The sequence below is a fragment of the Cebus imitator genome, unplaced genomic scaffold, assembly GCF_001604975.1.
Source record: "Cebus imitator isolate Cc_AM_T3 unplaced genomic scaffold, Cebus_imitator-1.0 Scaffold467, whole genome shotgun sequence".
Taxonomy (NCBI): domain Eukaryota; kingdom Metazoa; phylum Chordata; class Mammalia; order Primates; family Cebidae; genus Cebus; species Cebus imitator.
The window spans coordinates 602,224-609,606 of NW_016107782.1; positions in this window are offsets into that span (position 1 = coordinate 602,224).

Below are 7,383 nucleotides of genomic sequence, written 5' to 3' on the forward strand. Positions count from 1 at the left end.
AAAAAAAAAAAAAAAAAATATCTGGGAATAAATTTAATCAGGAATGTAAAAGACCTCTACAATGAAAACCACAAAATGCTGATGAAAGAAATTGAAGGGGACACAAACAAATTGAAAGATATCTGATGTTCATGTATTGGAAGAATTAATATTGTTAAAATGACCATTCTGCCCAAAACCATCTGCAAATTTAATGCAGTCCCTATCAAAATACCAATGACATTTTTCTCAGAAATGGAGAGAAAAAAATTTCTAAAATTTGTATTGAACCACAAAAGACTCTGAGTAGCTATACTGACCAGAAAGAGCAAAGCTGGTAATCACATTACCTGATTTCAAAATGTGCTACAAAGCTCTAGTGTCCAAAGCAGCATAGTATTGCCGTAAAAACAGAGACATAGACCAATGAAACAGACTAGACAACACAGAAGTAAATGCATATATTTAGAGCCACCTGACTTTTGACAAAGGTGCCAAGAACAAACACTTAGGAACAGTACACTCCCTTCAATAAATGGTGCTGAAAAAAAACGAATTATCCCTATGCAGAAGAATGAACCTAGACCATTATCTCTCACTATAAACAAAAACAAACTGAAAATGGATTAAAGATTTACAAGACCCAAAATTATAAAACTACTAGAAGAAAACATAAGGGAAATGCTTTAGGACATTGTTAAGAGCAAAGATTTTATGGCTAAGACCTCAAAAGTATAAGCAACAAAAGCAAAAATAGAAAAGTTGGACTAGCTTAAATTTGAAAAGTTTCTGCACAGCAAAGGAAAATAATAGATTGAAGAGACAACTTGTTAAATAGGAGAAAATATTTGCAAACTATGCATCCAACAAGGGATTAATATCTAGAATATACAAGGAACTCAAACAACTCAATAGCAAACAGCCCAACAATCTCATTACAAGTGAGCAAAAGTTTGAACAGACATTTTTCAAAAGATGACATATAAAGGGTCAACAGGTATATGAACAAATGCTCAAAATCACTAATCATCAGAAAAATGCAGTTCAAAACCACAATGTAATATCACTTCACCCCAGTTTGAATGGCCATTATCAAAAAGACAAAAAATAACAAATGCTAGTGAGAATATGGAGAAAAGGGAACTCTTTTATACTGTTGATGGGAATGTAAATTAGTACAGCCATTATAAAAAACAATATGGAGATTTCTAAAAAACCTAAAGATAGAATGCCATGCAATCCAACAATCCCACTACTCAGTATTTATCCAAGGAAAGGGCATCAGCATAGCAAAGAGATATCTGTATTCCCATGTTTATTGCAGTGTTATTCATAGTAACAAAGATAGGGAATCAATCTAAGTGTTCATCATTGGATGAATGGATACAGAAAACGTGGTATATATACCCAGTTTAATTCTATTCAGCCATAAAAGGAATGAAATCTTGTTATTTGTAGCAACATGGGTGGAACTGGAGGTTATAATGTTAAGTGAAATAAGCCAAGCACAGAAAGACAGATACTACATGTTCTCTCTCATGTGGGAGGTTAAAAAGTTGATCTCATGGAGGTAGAGATTAGAATTCTGGTTACCAGAGGCTGAGAAGGGTGGCAGTGGGGGAGATGAGGAGAGGCTGGTTAATGAATAGAAACATACAGTTAGAAGGAATAAATTCTAGTGTTCAATAGCAAAATAGGGTGGCTTATTAACAATAATTCTGTATTTGAAAATAGCTGAAAGAGAATATTTGAAATATTCCCAACACAAAAACATGATAAATGTTTGAGGTGATGGATATCCAAAATACATTGATTTTATCACTACACATTGCAAGCATCTATCAAGATATCACATGGACTTCAACAAATATGAATATTTATGTATCAATAATAAAAAATGCTAAAAGTTAAAATCGAAATTTCCCAGGATATAAAGCATAATGACAACAAGATGGAAAATTAAGAGAGGAAAAAACCCAAAATCCTTAGAGGGCCAATTCGTAAGGATTCCACATGCAACTAACGGGTTCTAAAAAGAAAGAAGTCAGAATGGATGGCATATGTGTTACCAAGGATTCAATGAGAAAACATGTCCCATGGCTGAAAAAAGATTTAAGGATTCTTATTGAAATGGTCTCTGAACACCAAACAGAGAGAAAGAAGTTCACACTGCTCATATCATTAGGGAATTTTAGAATAGAAGGAAGAAAAGATCCTAAAATTAAAACCCAGTGAGAATAATTATGTTAACAACAAAGTAATGAGAACAAGATTGGAATCCGACATTTCATCAGTGACACTAGATGCTGAAAGACCATTTAGTGATGTCTTCTTCCAAATGCCATCCATTCACCTTCTTTGTAATGAGTGGAGATGCTGATTGTATACCCTCTGTTTTCTAGGCCACACTAGCCCAGACACAAAAACAAGCCTACTATGGCAGTGAGAAAATAACTGTTTTTCTTACTTGGCCCTCTTCAGCAGAACTCCAGCTAGCTTTTGAATTCTTCCTAAATACTTAATTGATGCAACCTGCGACTTTGTCATCTTGGCTCCAAAAGGTAGCCCCACATTCCACCTCTGCTACACATGCCCCTTGGTGAGTTCTGCCGTTACTGCCAATGCCAGTGTCTGCCAGAGAGTCTGCCTTTGATAATTGTCTGAGCTGGGTAGGATGTCACAGCACTTAACTGCACAGGCTCTGGCAACAGAATGCCTGGACTCAAATCCCAGTCCCACCACATACTAGAAGCATAATCTTGATCTGTCTAGGCCTTGATTTTTGCTTCAGTAAATTGAGGGTAATAATAGTATTTATCCCACAGTGTGATTGTGGTAATGACATGAGATAATCCCATTTAAAAAGTTAGCACAGTGCCTACCACAAAATTCGCGTTCGATAAAGTTTCAGTGTATCATGCAAGCAAACAGAAAACAAAATCTCATGTGTCATGCCACTGATACCTGCCAGGGTACTCAAAATGCTGCTCCCTGCTCATGGCAGCAGCTTCCATCAGCACCGAAGCTGCAGTTGCCTTGGGTAACATTTCACTCAAGTGATCAGTCAGTGTAATTCTCTTGACTTACAAGTTCACTTAAGTTCTACTTTAAGCACCCATTCTGAGTGGTGATAGAAACTTGGTGACTTTAGAGCCCTGTTCCTACTTCCTAAGTGGCATATATCTTTCCAAGGGCTTACATACCCACCTCTGCATTTCCTGGTGGTGGGAGGAGGTGATACTAAGTCCTTGCCTCCTCAACAATGATGTACTTTGGCCCTCAGCCATCCATGAAGTCAGCGAATGCATCTCTCCGACTCCCACCCTGCAGACCTTTCAGACCTAGCTCTCTGACAGATACCTGCATGCCACTCTAAAGCCATGGAGATGTGAGGATGGTTCCTGCTCTTCCTCATCACTGGCCCCATGGTGGGTGTGGGAAAACTCATGCTACAGATAACCTAGCCATTCAGGCAAACCTCTGGACTCCTGCTTGTTTCTCTGTCTCTGAATGGGCACAGATACCCTCTATTCTCAGATTCCCTGGAATGATCTGGATTGTTTTGTCCACTCCTCTCTCCTCCTGGGGACTCTGGCTAAGAGTTAAGGCAAAGCTGCTGCTCCCTTTTTTAGTGGCACACACCAGCATCTGACTCCCTTGCTTCCTTCCAGTTCTTCTCCTTGCCCTACTCTAGGAGGAACAGTTACATTGCGTTCAGAAGGAGGAGGCTTGTGCTCACTTTGCCCAGAGCCCCTTGAGGGCCTACTGCTTTTGGCTCCTTCGCTGTGACATCCCTGAGGGCAGAAAATGGCAATGACAATGCAGAGAAAGGCAAGGAAATGCAAGGATACAAGACAAAACAGGAAAGTCAAATTGTTATCCGCCATAATCTCGATACATCGTAGAAGAGCACCACATAACATTTTTTTGAGAACTTATTAGATGCTAGGCTTTCTTCTAAGCACTTTGTATGTATTAACTCATTGAATCATCATAACGGCCTGGGAGGCAGGTAGTATTTTACTCCTACTTCCCAGATGAAAAAATGGAGGCTAGGACAAGTTAAAGTAACTTATGTGGGGTCAGCGAATATGTTCATAGGAAAGCTGGGAAGACAAACCCATGCAGAGTGGTTCTGGGGTCTAGGTCTCCACCCAACTTCCATCTGCCTCCCCGAAACTGGGTTTCCATCACTCTCTTGTTGTGGCCCGCGGCATGAGTCTATGCATGTGAGTCAGGGAACACTTGGAGCAGCAGGCATACTCAGAATCAGCCCTCACCTGCTGCCCCCACACACACTCCTTGTTCTTAAAGAAGATGCACCTCCTGCACCTCTCTTATGCTTTAGGTGGAGTAATTTACCTTGCCTATTACAAAAGCAAAATACAGTCTAATGGAAAAAGCAAGCCCAGCTTAAACCACCACTCCCACTCCTACTCCATTATAGCTGTGAAACTTTAGTCAAGTTGTTTATTATCTCTGAGGCTCAGTGATTTTGTCCATAATATGGGGAGAAGACATCATAGGGTAATTCGATATGTGATGTGCTTAGCATAATACCTGACACTTAGAAGGCACGAAGTAGATATTTATTTGGTTTGTTATTTCAGCTAAGTTTGTAATGAGCATGTAAGTGCATTCTAACCTTCGGTGACTTAATGTTAGATTGCTCTGTGTGAAACCAGCTGCTTGAGGTCCTTTGTCCTAGGGGCAGTTTCATTGCCTGATTATGTGTGTGTCACAAGCATTGTACTAAAAGAGTCACTCTTAGCAAGAGCTTTTTTCCTTAGCAATGACTATTCTGTTTATATCTGTTTGGCTATGTCTAAAGTTATGTCAATCAATTTTACCCCAAAAAGCTGAACACATAATCATAAATTCGTGTGCTTAATAACAATGTTATTAGCCATCCATTGTATAGTACTCACTATGAGCCAGCTGCTTTACTAAGGTGAATTTTATCTTTGCAATCTTGTGAGAAAGAAACTCTTGTGCCTATTTTACAGAATAGGTTGTTGAGTTTTAAAAAGGTTAAATAACTTTGTCCAAGGTAACAGAACTAGCTCTTGGCAGAGCTGGATTTTAAACAGAAGGGCATCCATCTGATTCCAAAGCCTGTGCTCTCTATCACGATTTAAAAACAGATAGTAACAACAATAAGACATAGGAAAAAACTTAGCTTCTATGCTCCTTTTGCTTTCTAACAAATTGCATAGTAATCTAAGTCACATGTTCCATTAAGCCTTGCAACATAAAAGTAATGGAAATAAAACAGAAATAGTCTTAACAGACATGTTTTCAAGACCAAGGAAAGGGAAGTCCCATGAGAATTTTCTATTATCTAAGCATGCACAGGATCTTTCAGAAAGGATACTTAAAGCAAATTCCTGGAATTTGGTGAGCTGGTTTTCTCCCATGAATATATTCACTGGGCCTTGCCAGCATAGTCATAAGGAATAGTCCTGAGTTGACATCTAAAGTAAAATGTCAATTTTTCTAATTTATTAGAAAATAATAAAGAGTTGATTTATTTCTCCATTGATGTTTACCATAGTACTTAGTAGCATGCATTCATTTGACCAATGTCCCTGGGTCTTTAGTTAGCAAGCTTCCTGGGGGTCTTTGTAACTTAAAAAAATAAACAGATTCAACAGATAAAGGTGTATTACTGTACCAAAATTTTTATGGCTTTAACAGAGAACAGAATCCAACACCCACACTCTTTTATAGACCTGATTAACAAGAAATTTTCTCCAAGCAGACGGAGCATGAAAATTGCTGCCCCTTGGAATCAGTTTTCTAACTGAGTTTAATATTTGCATTTCGTTTTCCGCTGTTGTTATTATTATTGCCATTTTAACTTATGCATTCCCACTATAGCACATGCCTCTAGGTACAAGAGGAAGGAAAAATTCAATTTTAGTGTTTGTCTTATTTGCACTTTACTTGATGCAATTTGGTTTGCCACATGGAGTGAATAAAGCTGTCATGTTATTTTTTTTCCCCAAAAAGAACACAGTAACTATAATGGACTATGCATTCATTACTGAGTACGTTGGTGGTTTTTTTCTCCCATTGAAGGGCATAAAAGAAGGGATAATTTCAAACTGAATTGAATTGTGTCTGGTGAATCACAATGCACATTTCCAACCAAGGCATAAAACAGGTCCCAGCTTTTCTGCCAGCATTTTTTTTTTTGAAGAATATTACTCAGAATGCAAAAAACATATTTGTTTGTTTGTTTTGCTTGTATGTACTAATTTTCGGCAGAAAAATGTAAATTAAAATATAACCTTTGGCTTCCAGAAAGTAAGCTCTATGATGAAGTCTTGGCTTGCTTTCCAGGGGGACATGAATATTCTCTTCCTTTGTTCTTGTTTTACATTACCTCCTTCACATTTTCACTTACCATCTAGCCATTGCCAAATCTTTCCCTAAATGTTAAAAGTCTTAGCTGTGTTCATACTACGATTCAAACATGCCTGGCCCCATCTGGAGATTCAGTGTAGAGGACCCTTCAGAGCTCTGTTGGCATGAAGTACTCAAGATCTCTCTAGGAAATAGCTCATTATAAGAGAGAAGAGAGTTGAGGGGAATGCATTTGAAGACAGTGGGATAGTGTTGGAGGAGAGGATCATTTGGGCAATCATATTATTCAGATCATTCCCCATTCAGTTTCCTTGGAGGAAAACTGGCACATTGGGAGTAATCCTAGCACATTGGGAAGTCAAGGCAGGAGGATCACTTGACGCCAGAACTTTGAGACCAGCCTGAGCAACATAGTAAGGCCTCATTTTCACATACAAAAAACTTCAAAAATTTTTAAGAGCTGTTTTTACAAAAATATATTTAGATATCAAAAACACAAACAAGGGCTTTTTTGTAACCTAGGTAACTTATAGGAATAATAATAATTAACATGCATTGAGCTCTTCTAATTAGTAGACATTTTGCATACATCATCTAATCCAGTCATCACAGTGACCCTGTGATACAGTCATCATTTTTTCCAACTAAGGCTTAAAAGGGATATGTGACTTGCCTGTGGACGTGCAGCTCAAAAGTGGCAGATCCAGGATTCTATGCACATCTGTCTGAAGTTAAAAATCCACACTCTTGACCACATTGCAATACCGTCTTTCACCAGAAAGAGCTGGAGCACACTATAGTACAGAACAGAAATGATGAGCTGAGAAGTCATCATATGGGCCTACATCTGCAGTGGAAGATGGGAGAACAGTGGGCATTAATGCACACTGAAAATGGATGCCCAAGGCCTACACTTACCAGAAGCCTCTTGTTGGCTTCTTGGTAACCTCTCAGCTGCTGAGCAACAGAAGAGAAAAGGGGCTCCTGGCAGATGGTACCCAAGATGAGAATACAAGTGAAATAACTCCTAGGCCT